Source organism: Panthera onca, chromosome D1 (genome assembly GCF_046562875.1).
Source record: "Panthera onca isolate mPanOnc1 chromosome D1, mPanOnc1 haplotype 2, whole genome shotgun sequence".
Classification (NCBI taxonomy): Eukaryota; Metazoa; Chordata; class Mammalia; order Carnivora; family Felidae; genus Panthera; species Panthera onca.
In genome coordinates this window covers 111390055-111405811 of record NC_138348.1, presented here as the reverse complement: position 1 = coordinate 111405811, position 15757 = coordinate 111390055, and the positions used below count along the sequence as shown (strand labels likewise).

Here is a 15757-nt window from a genome sequence, read left to right as displayed (position 1 = left end):
GGTAGGAGTGGCAGTTCAAGAATGTGAACAGAATGAAACTTCTCTTAGTTTTCTGTATAGCACTGTCTTTTAGGACATACCCCAAAACATAAATAAATAAAACCGACCAGGATGTAGGGGAACCCAAAATAGAATACAAAAAAATAACAAATTTACCTAACGGTGTTATAAATGAATGGCATAACTATATCGAAGGGGGTAGAGAAGACACTAATTAAGTGATGTGAGGGACAATATTTTGATTGCATACCATATGCAAATATATCCCCCACCACATACACTATATTGTATAAATTTGTTTTTAACAAACGTATTGACTAGAGATTCTGAAATACTATGTGCATACTAAGATTTAGCAGATAGATAAATATATTGTAGGTAATAAGAGTCGGGTTACAAATAAGAAAAGGGGAAATGCTAGAAAGAGCCCTAAAATTGGAGGTGTAAGTATGAACCCATGGCTTCAATATATATACAGAACCTTAGGTATAGAAATAATTATAATATGTATGTGTGTGTTGAGTGTCCATACATGTGTTTCCTAGCTCTGTCTACTGAGAGGATCTGGAGGCAAGAACATTCCAGGGGCAATGAAGACACCTGGCATCCAGATCTTAATTCCTGAATAGCATTCTACAATTAAAGGACAATGACTTTTAGAAACATGGGTGATTACAGGGGCACCTGGGTGGCTCAGTCGGTTAAGCGTCTGACTTCAGCTCAGGTCATGATCTCGTGATTCGTGAGTTCAAGCCCCGCATCAGGCTCTGTGCTGACAGCTCAGAGTCTGGAGCCTGCTTTGGATTCTGTGTAACCCTCTCTCTCCGCCCCTCCCCCACTCATGCTCGGTCTCTCTCTGTCTCTCAAAAAATAAATAAACATTAAAAAAAAGAAAAATGGATGGTTACAGGGCTAAAACAGAGAAAATATAGGATGAGGCAAGATCATCTTGTATCAGAAAGCAAGGAAATGTTTATAAAATGATTGGGTAAAGCATGAGGCAAAGGATTCAGTAGCCAACTTACAGAAGCTACCAATGGCCAAAATCTGGGACAATGTGAACAAAACAACAAAGAACAAGTAATGGTCATAAGGTTAGACAACCAAAGAATAAGTAAATATCCATGAGTCCCAAATGATGTCACCAGTAAAGAATTGAATAAATAAGTAAATAGGGGAGAAGAGACAGCCCTTGTCTACAATATAGTTGCGATGAATAATGTAGAAGAAAGGATGCAAACAGAAAATCACGGGTAAGCAAACAATACGGTAATTGTTGCAGGAAAGAATTATTGATGGATGCTAAAACTAATAGGTGAAGCTATGATAAGAAACAGGATATCTGAGTTGTCTCTAAGTATTTCTCCACAAAATACTTCTTAATAATTGAGGGGGGAAATGTAACTTGCCCCTGGAGAAATCTGACGGACACCATCTTGTCCCAGTGACTGAAGTTGACATCACCAGTTATTAAGACCTGCCAGCATCATGTCCTCTACCCTGTGGAAGGCACAAGGGTACAGCATTTCTTCTGTGGTATTTCTGCCACATGTGACAACATCAGACCCTGAAATTAGGAAGCATTGTCAAAGACACAGTGAGGGACAGAAAAGGACAGCTGTTGAGGATGCTTTGGGTTACGATACCAACAGTGGAGGTAGAGGTGAAAGCAATGAACTGTAAGAAAAATAGCAAGTCAACAAAACTTGATAAAACAGTATTTAAGGTGGTGTATTCTAAAAAAATTTTTTTAATGTTTTATTTATTTTTGAAACAGAGAGAGACAGAGCATGAACGGGGGAGGGTCAGAGAGAGGGAGACACAGAATCTGAAGCAGGCTTCAGGCTCTGAGCTGTCAGCACAGAGCCCGATGCGGGACTCAAACTCACAGACCATGAGATCATGACCTGAGCCTAGGACGCTTAACCAACTGAGCCACCCAAGCGCCCCTAGGTGGTGTATTCTAGAGAGTGAAGGAGATTTAAAGAAAGTCACCCATGGTAATGACCTACAATCCTATTTAGGCATGTGCTTTGTAACTCTGTGGGATTTTTAACAAAGTTCCCAGAGATATGAATTGTAAATGACATCTTTTTGACTAATTAGGCCTTTTTATTTGGTATGTTAAGTTGCTTGGGAAGCACTGTCAAGCAAATAATGATAAGCTTTAGGTTATGTTGTTTGGGTAGATGCTGTAGCTTTTCTAGAAATCCTATGAAATTCCTCAAGTTTTAATATGTTCTGGTGTGGAGTCATCACTTGACATTCTAATTATTACAGTGTTATGTGTCACAGAAAAAGAGATAAAAGAAAGACATCCCAATTTGTGGGCTGCACAACAGGTGGATAATCTTGCCATTTATTAACCAGAGCAGGAGACCAAGTTTTAGTGAGAATCATCCTCTGACTTGGAAAGACTGTTGATTTATTAATACTTCCCTCTAAAACATATAGCACATCTTTACCGATGATGTATTTTATTTATTTTATTTTGTACTTTATCTTATCTTATCTTATCTTATTTTATTTTATTTTATTTTATTTTACTTTATTTTATTGTTTATCAGATGTATCCACGGGGAAGCTAGTTTTTGACTGACAAATTTCACACTGGCAGGCCAGCTCACCTTGGAATACTTACCTTCATGAGATGTGGGACCAATAGATAAGCAGTCCTGTTCTCCCTGGTTTACTCTTGGTAGTAAATTCTTGCTCTTTGTAGCTTTAGGGATCTGTAGGAGGCAGTGCTGGCCTTGGTTATGTCATAGACAAGACCTGTAAAATGAGTTGTGGCTCAGAGTACTAATATCAGAAAAATCTCTGACCCCTGAGCCCACTACGTCAAAAAGTTTTCTATTTGAAACTGGCAAAAGGAATGTGTAACAATATAAAAATACTCCAAAGGAAACATTTTGAAATTTTGAAAAAAGTCATGAATGATTAAACTGTATAAATCAGGAAATATTTTATGGCTTTACAAGAAAGCTTTTCTAATCACGCTTTTTAAGGCTTTTATTTTCTATAATAATAAAAGCATAGTCATGGCAAAGATACACCATTGTAGTAGATAAAGAAGAAATAGAGTTTTATTCCAGTTAGGATGCTTTTGCTGAAGTCTGATTCTTTAATATTTGGGTCCGGGAAATAACGGGCAAAATTATGAAGAGGTCCATTTACATCTTATTTCGCAAAGTTTACACTTAATTATAATGTCATTTTGGGAGATAATTAAAACCAAATTCATCACGTCAGCTAATCTAAAGTTAGCTTACTTTTTATTCCGTGCACATAGGAAATATTTACAGGTACCTCTCATGCATTACTACGCTGCAGTATCTGGAGAGGGAGAATAGGTGTTGGACCCATTAGACATGGGTTCAAATTCCAGGGCGACTAGTTAGTCAAAAACAAATCTGCAGACCTTGAATATGGGTACAAATATAAGCCTCTTTTTTCTAGGAAAAAAAAATGGAGTAGAAGACTCACCTCATAGGATTCTTAGAGAATTCTTTGAAATTCTTACAATGCTGACTATTGTAAACTGTATACTCTGTATGTGCATTTTTCTTTTACAGCAAATGAGTGGATTAAGTTTAGCTGATAGTGAACACATATGTAGGTTATATTTTCATTTTTCTTTGTTATCATATTTAGGAAAGCAAAAACTAAGTAATCAGTACTGAGATCTCATAATTATTTGTCATAAAACATCTTTTTCTTGGCCACATTGTGAAATAAACATCAAATAATTTATTTATTTGAAGATCATAAATCCCAATATATGGAACCATTGCTGAAGCACACAGAATCATCCCCACAACATACAAAATATATCTCATATGTGTAACTCAAATGTGTTCACTTTGGTTCAAAGCTGCGTTCAAAGATAAAATTATAAAGAGACGAAAAAATTGTTCCTTTTGTGTGATACAGCATATGCATGTTTTAGTTTGCCCAAACTTTTGCTCATGTTATAGAACTTAATTTATATGGAGTTTATCTATATACACCATTTGGGAAATAATCTGAAAATGAACAAAATAACAGCCATTCTTTGGAAACAAAATACTCTTCTTTCACTATTACATGGAAGGTGATATAGGGAAGGGAAGAGAGGTTGTTTCAGAGAAGTAAACCTTGGTTAGCATGTTCCTTGGCTTAGACGTAAGAAGGCAATCTTGTTGCTACATTTCTAACATGTGGCACCTGTCCTTAGGGTTTGGAACCAGACTGGACCAGGTGGGTCTTGAGGGCTCCCTGCCCTCTTGGTGAGGCAGTTTACCACAGCCTGGGATATTGGGCAAACTATGAAAACCTCTGTAAGTGGCTGTTTTACCATCTGAAAATGGGCATACAACAATACTTACTTTGCAAAGTTGTGAAAATTAAATGTAAACTATTGTGAAAATAACTGGCAAGAAATAAAAGTAAGGGCGTCTTTTCCTTTATCACAGCGTTTTTTAATTTAGTATATTTATTACTGTTTAATTTTTATTGGAGTATAGTTGACCTGCAATGTTACATTAGTCCCAGGCGTACAACATAGTGATTCAACTTCTGTGTACATTATGTCGTACTCTGAAGTGTAGCTACTACCTGTCACAGCATTTTTTTGAGAAGATTCAATTTTTAAATACATAAATTTTAGGGGTTATATATCATTGCATTGATGTAAATAGTCGTTTTTATGAGTAATTACAAAAATGGGTTCACTTGACTCTCATTTTTCAAGAAAGCCAATCTCACCAAATGAATACATATTTTGGTATATGTATCTCCATGGCCAACATCTTGACATTGGAGAGGAGGGTGGATTTTTCCCTCCATGATAAAGAACTGGAATATCTAATTCATGTTAAACTGTCAAAAGCAGATTGTCTAGATACAGAAAAAAAACCTTCAGATAGTGAAGACAAACACAAGCAAAGTATAAAGATCTATAGCTATATTCTTTTTTTTTAATGTTTATTTATTTTTGAGACAGAGAGAGACAGAGCATGAACGGGGGAGGGTCAGAGAGAGAGTGAGACACAGAATCTGAAACAAGCTCCAGGCTCTGAGCTGTTAGCACAGAGCCTGACGCGGGGCTTGAACTCACAGACCGCAAGATCATGACCTGAGCCGAAGTCGGCCGCTCAACCGACTGAGCCACCCAGGAGCCCCTATAGCTATATTCTTATCCATGCTTTGTCAGCCTTTTTGTTTACTAACATTTTAATCGTATTTGGGATGAGAAAATATGACAGCAATGGAAAAGGGATAAATGATGCAAAACTTCCCGCCACCTGCTTTAAAATTACAATGTCAATTCATGTTTACTTCCCAATAAAAAAAATTTACCAACACAAATAGCCAGTTCTATTTGTTGAGCATAATTTTTTAAAAATCACATCATTTGGTCCCTTTACCACATATAGTGTATCTTTTTTCTTTTTAAGTTTATTTGTTTTCTGAGAGAGAGCATGTAAGTGGGGCAGGGGTAGAGAGAGAGGGGGACAGAGGATCTGAAGCAGGCTCCATGCTGACAGCAGAGAGCCCACTGTGGGGCTGGAACTCATGAAGTGTGAGATCATGACCTGAGCCAGAGGCTGACGCTTAACTGACTGATCCACCCAGGCACCCCAAGTGAATCTTTTTAATATAGATTTGTTCTTTCCTTTTATTTTTAGGGGTTTATGATTCTTTCTTTTTTTGTTGAAGTATATCTGATGTACATGTTATATTAGTTTCAGATTATAACATAATGATTCAGCATTTTATACATTACAAAATGCTCTCCACAATGTCTAGTTATCATCTGTCACCATGCAAAGTTATTACAACATTATTGACTGTATTCCCTATGATGTACTTTATTTTCCCTATGTCTTATTTATTTTATAACTGGAAATTTGTATCTCTTAATCCTCATCACTTATTTCACCCATTCCCTACTCCCTTCCCCTCTGGCAACCCACCAGTTCATTCTCTGTATTTATGAGACTGTTTCTATGTTGTTTTGTTTGTTTCTCGTGTTTTTTAGATGCCACATATAAGTGAAATCATATATTATCTATCTTTCTTTATCTGACTTATTCACTTAGCGTATTACCTTCAATATACCTCCCTCTGGGTTGTCACAAATGACAGGATCTCCTTCTTTTTTATAGCTGAATAATATTACCTTGTATATAAACACCACATCTTCCTATTCCATTCATCTATCCACGGACACTTGGGCTGCTGCCATATCTTGGATGTTGTAAATAATGCTGCAGTGAACATACAGGTGCATATGTCTTTCAGAATTAATGTTTTTGAGGGTGTTTTGGATAAATATCCAGTAGTGGAATCGCTGGATCATATGGTAGTTCTATTTTTACTTTTTGAGGAACCTCCATACTGTTCTCCACAGTGGCTGCCTCAGTTGACATTCCCACCAGCAGTGCCTAAGGATTCCCTTTTAACCACTTCCTACCTGACCCTTGCTGTCTCTTGTCTTCTTGATACTAGCCCTCCTGACAGGTGTGAAGTGGTATATCTCATTGCGGTTTTGATTTGCCTTTCCCTCAAAATTAGTGATGTTGAGTATCTTTTGTTGCGTCTGTGGCCATCTGTAGGTCTTCTTTGGAAAAATCTCTGTTCAGATCCTGTGCATATTTTTTAATCTGGTTGTTTTTATGGTGTTGAGTTGTATGAGTTTTTCATATATTTTACATATTAACCCTTTACCAGATACATAATTTGCAAATACCTTTTCCCATGTGGTTGTTTGTGTCTTCATTTTATTGATGGTTTCCTTCACTGTGGAAAAGCTTTTTAGCCTAATATTGTCACAATTGTTTATTTTTGTTGCTCTTGCTGGAGGAGACCTATCTAAGAAAATATTGTTAAGACCAATATGGAAGAGTTTACTGCCTACATTTTCCTTTAGATGAGTTTTCTTTTCTTTTCTTTTTTTTAACCTAGAAAAAGCTTTGAATGAGTTATCTATAAATAAATCACTATAGTCCAGATTTAAAAGTCCTTTTGGCCTCAGGCCATTCCTCATAACTAGTGGATGCCCATAAAATGTGAACACAGTACACGAAAGAAAGAAAGAAAGAAAGAAAGAAAGAAAGAAAGAAGAACATTTTTTAAAAGAGCAATGAAAAATGACTTTGTAAAGAGAAACCATACATTAAATTTAGAAATACTGTAGAAAGGTAAATATTACTGTTTTTTTTAATTATGTGATGAGCTGTTGAATTTCATGATGGAGATGGAGAAATAAGTGTTTATCTTTAGAAATCTGAGTAAACCTCTTCTACTAAGTAACAGGTTGCTACTGCAATGTAATATATAGAAAAAACTGTTCTGAATACATTTAATCCTGTGCATATGGACACACAAAGGAAATTCACAAAATGAAATCATTTGGTAAAATGATAGGATTATGGGACTTTCTCAGATTTTTCTCTCTAATGCTTTTATAAGTAAGAGCCATACTTAATTTACAGAAACACCAACAGGTATTATGCATTCTAATTTTACCTGCAGGTGTTCATTCTTTCCTACACGATCTCTGGAGGATAATGTCCTTCAGTAAATTTTCAACTACCTGCCTCTCTACATTGTACAAGAAGCTTTGTACTTTAGGATTGTTGTTAAATTACTCAGGGAGGGGGCACCTGGGTGGCTCAGTTGGTTAAGCCTCTGACTTTGGCTCAGGTCAAGATCTTGTGGTTCTTGAGTTCAAGCCCTGCATCAGGCTCTGTGCTGACAGATCTCTCTCTTTCTCTATCTCTCAAAAGTAAATAAACACACACACACAAAAATTTTTAAATTAAATTACTCAAGGAAAATAGTTCAGGAATTATTAATTTATGCTAATTAATAGCATAAAATATTTTAAAGATGCACAAACAGAACCAGAATGGAAATTAAAAGTAGCTTGAGGCCACTGAAATAACAAAAGGACAACTTAAAAATTATTAGCAACGGACCCAGAGGACGAGTAGTGAATACAGCTGCAGGGAAGAATTACATGTGCCCTGGGCAGGCTTGGACCTTGGGTAATACTTCACTGAGCACAGCTGTGCTCAGCTAATTTTGTTTGTTACCATTACAATATAGAAACTACTAAATTTAGAAAGGCCTGGAGACAAAGTCTATAAGATTTAGGATTTACAAAATAGTTTTTGAAGTGCTGGTATGTGAGAATTGTAGAAATTCTATCTCAACTTCCCAAGTTAAATTTACAGAAACATTATTACTTAGAGGCTACATCTGATAAAAACTAAAGATAATTTTTATTGTTCTTTTGGTGGTAGATAAGTCTCTTAAGTGTTTTTAGTTTCATTTATTTTTAGTTTTCATTAGAGGGTAGTCGACATACGATGTTACATTATTTCAGGTGCACAACACAGTGATTCAGCACCTCTATATGTTATGTTTTGCAAACCACAAGTGTAGCTCCCATCTATCAGCATGCATGCTATCACCATATCCTTGACTGTATTCTTTATGCTGCGCCTAATGACTTACTCAGGCCACACCCACATGCCTGTACTTCCCTCTCCCCTTCACCCATTTTGCCCACCCCACACCCCCAGCCTCCTGGCAACCATCAGTTTGTTCTGGGGATTTATAGGTCTGATTCTGGTTTTGTTTTTTTGCTTTTTAGTCATTGATTATCTCAAGCTTATTTGAGTAATTTTTAAACTAAAAGTTACAAGAATTAACTTGCAAATTCTTTAAACTTGAAGAGCAAATAGAAACAAAATTAACATATAATTGAGAGTCAAAGCTATCGGTGCACTTTTTATGTAAAAGAAATTGTACTAGGGGCGCCTGGCTACCTCATTCAGTGAAGTGTGCGAATCGTGATCTCAGGATTGGGAGTTCAAGCCCCATGTTGGGTGTACAGATTATGTAAAAATAACAAAAAAAAAATTGTAGTACAGAATTTGTGTCGTAAAATTAGACTGAATTCAATTTCTCAATGTCATCACAATCTGATAACAATCTGACTTTTATACAACTGAGGTGACTACTTTTCTTACAATAAGTAGGTGGACAAGTCCCCATAGACGATGACATCTTTCTGACACCAATTAGCAGTGGTGTCATCATCAGCTGATCCTCATACTTAAATATTATCAGACATAAGATTGGTGTAGTCAATTATAAAATAATATTAATTATCATACAAATTGTAGTTGGCTCACATACAATAAACCCATATTAAGAGATGTATTTCCAAGTGATTATTTTATTTAAGGTCGTCAGGAATCTATATTGTTCAAACCAGACATGCCAATGCAGACAATTGTTGAAACGAATTAGCATCTGCCTTAGACATATAAAACAATTTTATGGTATTAAAGAACTGTGTAGTCTTAAGCACAGTTTTAGCTTTAAGTTGCAGCAGACCCAGATTTCTGTGTGTGGGGGGGTTGATGGGTTTATTCTGGCAGTTTGAACAGGTGTCATTTTATATATATATATATATATTTTTTTTTTTAATGTTTTATTTAGTATTGAGAGAGAGAGTGGGGGAGGGGCAGAGAGAAAGAGGGAGACCAGAGGATCTGAAGCTGGCTCTGTGCTGATAGCAGTGAGCCTGATGTGGGGTTCGAACTCATGAATCATGAGATCATGACCTGAGCTGAAGTCGGATGCCCAACTGACTGAGCCACCCAGGTGCCCCTCAACAGGTGTCATTGAGAGCCTCCTATTAGTGAAGAGTCTAGATTAGGTTCCTTGATGTCCACAAAAGATTAACAGTCAAGCCGTCAGCTTTTCTGCTTTCTAATATAATGGACTCACCATCAACCAACAGCTCAGAACTTGCTGCCATCATGGGCAGACTTGATGGCAATCACAATCAATTGGTGTACAATTCTCATTTTTTAAAACTCTGATATTATATTTCACGGAGAATTTCTCAAGAGTGCGCTATCAGACAGATCTGATCTTTGGACTGAGGCCGAATGAAACAGGGCAGTTCCGTATTTAATATGTATTATCTTGGCATCCTGCAAACATGCCAACCACAACTTGGTTACAATTAAAAGATGCTATAACTTACTATACTATTAGATCTGTTAATAACACCTGCGTTAGGCATGTTTTGGAGGATATTTTCTATTAAATCACTGCCTTCCCTAAATGAATTCCCATGTTTGCAACATCTTGCTTAAGAATTTAACATTAGAGAAAGCTTTCCCTCCAGCCATGAAGTGTTATGTTTTGTCCCCAGTGGCTGTAAGAAACTGTAACTGGCCATGTTTCCCTTTTTGTTTTGATGGTCAATAAGCGTACAGGTAGATGTTTTACTTCCATTAATAGTCAATTGATTAGTACAAGAAATCCGATCAGGAAGAGGTCAACCACATCAACATAAAAGAATCAAGGAAAGAGGCACAGAAGATTCTGGATTTGAGCCAGGTCTTGGCATATGGAATGTGTTTGGATATTAGGTATAAAGGATTCAATATAATTCTGCCCTGGTTGGAATAGACTAAACTGTATGAACAAAAAGATCCAAACTTTTAAGGATCAGTAAAAGAGAAGTCATAACTACATGGGTTTTCGAGTCATTGGGGAAGGGGTTTTCCTCTACTTGGTCTTTGGGGACCCAGGATCTTTTCATCTTGATGTAGAAGCATCTTGTAACACATCCCTGTCATCAGCCTATAGCTGGCAGGGAAGAAGTGCAAAGTGCACCTGAGCTGTGAAGTGGGTCAAGCCTGCAAGTGACTCACATCGTTCCACTCGGGACTTATTCACTCAGTCACCAGTAACCAAGTGAGGCCCAGAAATGTAGTGCACCTTGGTTCCAGGAAGAAGACGATCTGAGGTATTGGTGGAGTCGGCCACAAATATTAAAAATAATGAACTACACCTAAAACACAAATAGTCTTGGACATAGTACAAAGCATTATTTTTCTATTAGATGGTGACTAAAATTTCTTGTCAATTTCTTAACCATTACAGCTTTCTCTGTTTCCATTTATGCAAAAGCCTCAGCTATATTCTCAAAGGTTTCAAAATCTATTGAAGATCCTATATTGATGGGACACCATTCTACACTAAGGAACATATTTTAGCTGTGATTTTATATATATATATATATGTTCTAGGGAGGGCATAGAAGAAAGGCAATGAAAAAACTCTTATTTACATAATAGAGTAAAATAATTGACTTATTTCTACAGCACCTTCGGTAATGTGTACCCTTCAAATGACTTTGACAGGTTGTAGTTATAAATGGATTCTCAACTTCCTTAATTTTAATAATTTTAAATGATCATCCAGTGGTTAAAACAGAATGGAAAATTTAGTTTCCTAAGTTAAAACATATGACAGTCACTGGAAGCCTAAAATATGTATACTATAATAGAATGTGATGTACAGGTACTCTGGTTAGGAAAGAACTGGTGGGCGCTTTCCTAGAGACCTCTGTACTGTACAGATATGTGCATTTTGGCTGTACAGTATTACCAGAATATCAGTGTGGTCCCCTAGAGAAGAATCCTTGTATTTAACATCAACACCACTTTCTTCATAATATCATATTATGAGGTTTCATAACTCAGTGGAAATATCTGTAGGAAGCAGAGAGCAAAAATTATGTAAAAATGGGGAATGATTGAAAAATTCACACTCAGACAGACCGTAATTCAGTCCTGAACTAGAGAAGATACTACATTATCATGTAAATTACCTTGACGCCTTACTTTCAAAAAGGCAGATTGTCCTCACTTTCTACCACTTGATAGGCAGTTGCTTTATAATCCACAAAATAAGAAACTGAATCTTTGCCTTCCCCTACTCTCTGTAATCCTTATTACTCAGTTTTATGTAGATATTTATTTTAGCCAAATTCTCCATGATAATTTATTCATTAATCTCTGGAATATCCAAAACAAGGGAATATTTTCCCCCTTATTTTGAAAATGAGGTTGACATCTTTAGCCTCATAGCATGAGCTCTCAGTCCCCTGAGCCACATTTTTAAAATTCATTTTTCATGCCAGATCATGGCAAGTTTTATGACCATGAGTAGAGCCTATTTACTTAACAAAAGGTAAAAAATTTTTAAAAATGTAAGTGGGAATCCTGCTTTTACCTGAGATACTTTAGCAGTTACCTTTTTTTTTAAATTTTTTTTTAACGTTTATTTATTTTTGAGACAGAGAGAGACAGAGCATGAATGGGGGATGGTCAGAGAGAGGGAGACACAGAATCTGAAACAGGCTCCAGGCTCTGGGCTGTCAGCACAGAGCCCGACATGGGGCTCGAACTCACGGACCGCGAGATCATGACCTGAGCCAAAGTCGGCTGCTTAACCGACTGAGCCACCCAGGCGCCCCCCCTTTTTTTAAATTTTTTTTAACGTTTATTTATTTTTGAGACAGAGAGAGACAGAGTTAAATTTTTTACATTTATTCATTTTTGAGAGACAGAGCCAGAGCGTGAGTCAGGGAGGGGCAGAGAGGAGTCCAGAATCTGAAGCAGGCTTCAGGCTGTCAGCACAGAGCCCGACATGGGGCACGAACCCACAAACTGTGAGATCATGACCTGAGCTGAAGTCGGACGCTCAACAGACTGAGCCACCCAGGCACCCCTAGCAGTTACCTTCTTAAACAACTCTTCATTACATATCCTTAAAGAACTTGAACTAAAACTAACCTTCCCTCTCAAAGCAAGATTCTGCCCAAAAGAGACTCTCTTTAATTCATCCAATTACATATGTTTCTGAATTCCTAAAAAAGACATCATTGTGAATAGGTTTCTTTCCTTGGAAATGAGGAATAGTCATCCTGGGAGAAAGAAACACAAATGCCCATGATAGTATATTTTTCCTACTTACAGGTCATTTTGGTAAGACTGACAATAAAAAGTGGATATAAAATTGAGTCAGACTGACTAAAACATTCAAATGCAGTCATTTTTCTCCTGCAAAAACAGAGGTGGATCATTGCTTAAGTGTGTGCTCAAGTCAAAACCAAAGTTATGTTCTATGGTTCACCTCAGATGTATACCCCGTATGTGAACAAAATAAGTGTAGCATTGAAACACTGTAAGGGTGGTAGTACCTGTGAAACCAATGTACACGATTCGCTGTCATCACACAGGTGTATAGGGTGTGTGTGTAGCACTGACTAAGGGACAAACCAGTTGAGTTTTGTCAAGATTGCAATGGTGTAGTTACTTAAATGGGTGTGATTGAACCAGTGGTGTAATTCACCCATGACCAAGCCAGTATGAGACTCCATGAGGAAGTTCCAAACACATAGAGCCAGACGTACAAGCTGTCTGCCTCCTCAGTCATGATGCTTTGCATAAAGCACATTTCAACAAATTTGGTTGGTTGGTTGGATGGATGGATAGATGGATGGATGGATGGATGGATGGATGGATGGATGGATGGATAGATGGATGGATGGATGGATGGATGGATGGATGGATGGACGGACGGATGGACATATGGATGGACAGGTGGATGCTGCAAATGGACGTTTATGGCAGGTTAAGAAGATTTCAAAGATTCTGAAGCCAATATAAATAACAACAAAAAGTTATTGCTGAGCCATGATATCTCAGGAAGAAAAAAATGCAGCAACTATTCAGTCCACGGCAGATCAGCGATCACCTAACACATGCAAACATGGTTTTTAAGACACATGATGCAATGCAAATATTAACCATCAGTATCATTGTTCTTTTAGAAAAGTATGGAAGATGTCACAGGTTGTGATATGACAGAATGTCATTATTCATAAAGATGTTTACATAGAATCTTCAGAAATAACATTTGTCTCTTTGAGGGATTATCAATTTTAAAACATGTAGGCAAGTCTGTCTCTCTCTCCATCTGTCTCCATTTATGTGTGTGTATTATGTATATAAATATAAAATATATATTATTATATATAAATTGTAAGTATTTTATATATATCTCATATATATAAAATCTTTTGGATACTCTTCACTGCAGTGAGAGAGCAATTCATTGAAAAAAAACTTGAATAGCAGAGAGTTAAAAAGACCACATGCCTAAAACGGAATTGATTATTTTCTTACCAAATTCTTTGCATATCTGGGGTCCTAATAAAGCCCCTTTTTAGTTTTGGTGGTAGTGGCTATGTTTTGAACTAACACCTCTTACAAGGAGCTAATCCGAAGGAGACCAGAGTTTACTGTTGGCATGGTTCTGATGGCAGGAGAGGGAATGTGTACGTGCCTTTCCATTCCATTGGTCCTTTGGCAGCTCATTCCTTCGAGCTACCAGGTTATTGAAATGGAAAAGATTTGTGTTTCCTGAAGCTCCTAGAGCAGAATTCTTGTCAATTTCAATCAGCTGCCTTCTTAGGAGTTCTGAACCAGCAAGGGGACACAAGGTGAGAAGTTACACATGGGTGAGCTTACATCATAGGTATGTCGTCGAGCTCCATATTTGAGCCATTAACAGTGCGCAGCTCTTATTCTTAAACAGGTGATCTCTCTTTCTTTCCCCACTTTCCTCCCTCCCTCCCACCTTCTATCTCTGTCTCTTCCTGTCTTACTTTTTATTTTTCAAATTTTTATTTAAATTCCAGTTAGTTAGCATACAGTGTAATGTTAGTTTCGGGTGTAGAATCTAGTGATTCATCCTTTACATACACCACCCAGCGCTCATCACAGAATCTGAGGACTTCTTTTTGAGTCATTTTTAGGTTAGTTGGCGAATGACAGTTCAGTGGTATTGATTTCTAGAACAGGCAAGCTGAACCTCTTCAGGCATCAGTACCTGATCTCGGAACTCAATTATTAAACTGTAAGTTTAGAAAGTGCTACCAAGAGTTCAGTTTTAACCCACAGGGTAGCGAGGACTAAATAGAATTCTTCATTTTCCCTGTCACTCAACATGACTGCTGGAGAGAACTGTGATCAGCATGAGGAATTACCAGAACGATTAGGTAACTCCCATGAGCCACATGGGATTAGTTCTCCCATGAGCCACAGCGTTTTGGGAGTTTAGGATTCCTGATCTGTGGTGCAGATACCTCTCAGCAAACCAGCAATTCTCTCTGGTGCATATGTATGCTCCTAAATTTTGTAAATATTAGCGAAGTTCATTAGAGAATTCTGAGCAGGCAGAAATGCGTGTATAATTATGAACTATTTAGTGCAAGGGCTGCATTTATATAGTTCTCAAGACTTGCCATAGTGGGCAGCAGGCACACATAACAGGCACTCCGGACATAGTTTATTTTTCAAATAAGCTTATTCTGAAAACAGATGCAGAAGCCCTCATCACTCAGCTCATTTCATTTTAAGATCGCTCATGAGCAGTATTAACTATTGTACTTTATTCGTTAATGTGTTGCAAAAAATAGTCACTTGCCATCTGTGAAAAGAACCTCTTCTGATTTTCTACACCAAAGGTGCAGAATTGTGTTGATGTACTACATTTTACCTCCAGCCTAGTTTTTTTTTAATTTTTTTAATGTTTATTTATTTTTGACAGAGAGAGAGACAGAGAGCATGAGTGGAGGAAGGACAGAGTGAGAGGGAGACACAGAATCTGAAACAGGCTCCAGGCTCTGAGCTGTCAGCACAGAGCCCAACTTGGGACTTGAACTCATAGACAGCTAGATCATGACCTGAGCCGAAGTCAGATGCTCAACAGACTGAGTCACCCAGGTGTCCCCAGACTAGTTGTAATTAAAGGTGTATGTTATGGGTATGTGTGTGTGTATATATGTATGTATATGTATACACATACACATACATATATAATTACATAC

The 15757-nt window shown here is 37.3% G+C and overlaps 1 protein-coding gene across 6 annotated transcripts in view; it reads left to right on the top strand.

Annotated features, from left to right (window-relative positions):
* The window catches only part of GRIA4 (glutamate ionotropic receptor AMPA type subunit 4), a 403247-nt gene that overhangs the window by 109623 nt on the left and 277867 nt on the right, over positions 1–15757 (top strand). The window lies entirely within an intron of this gene.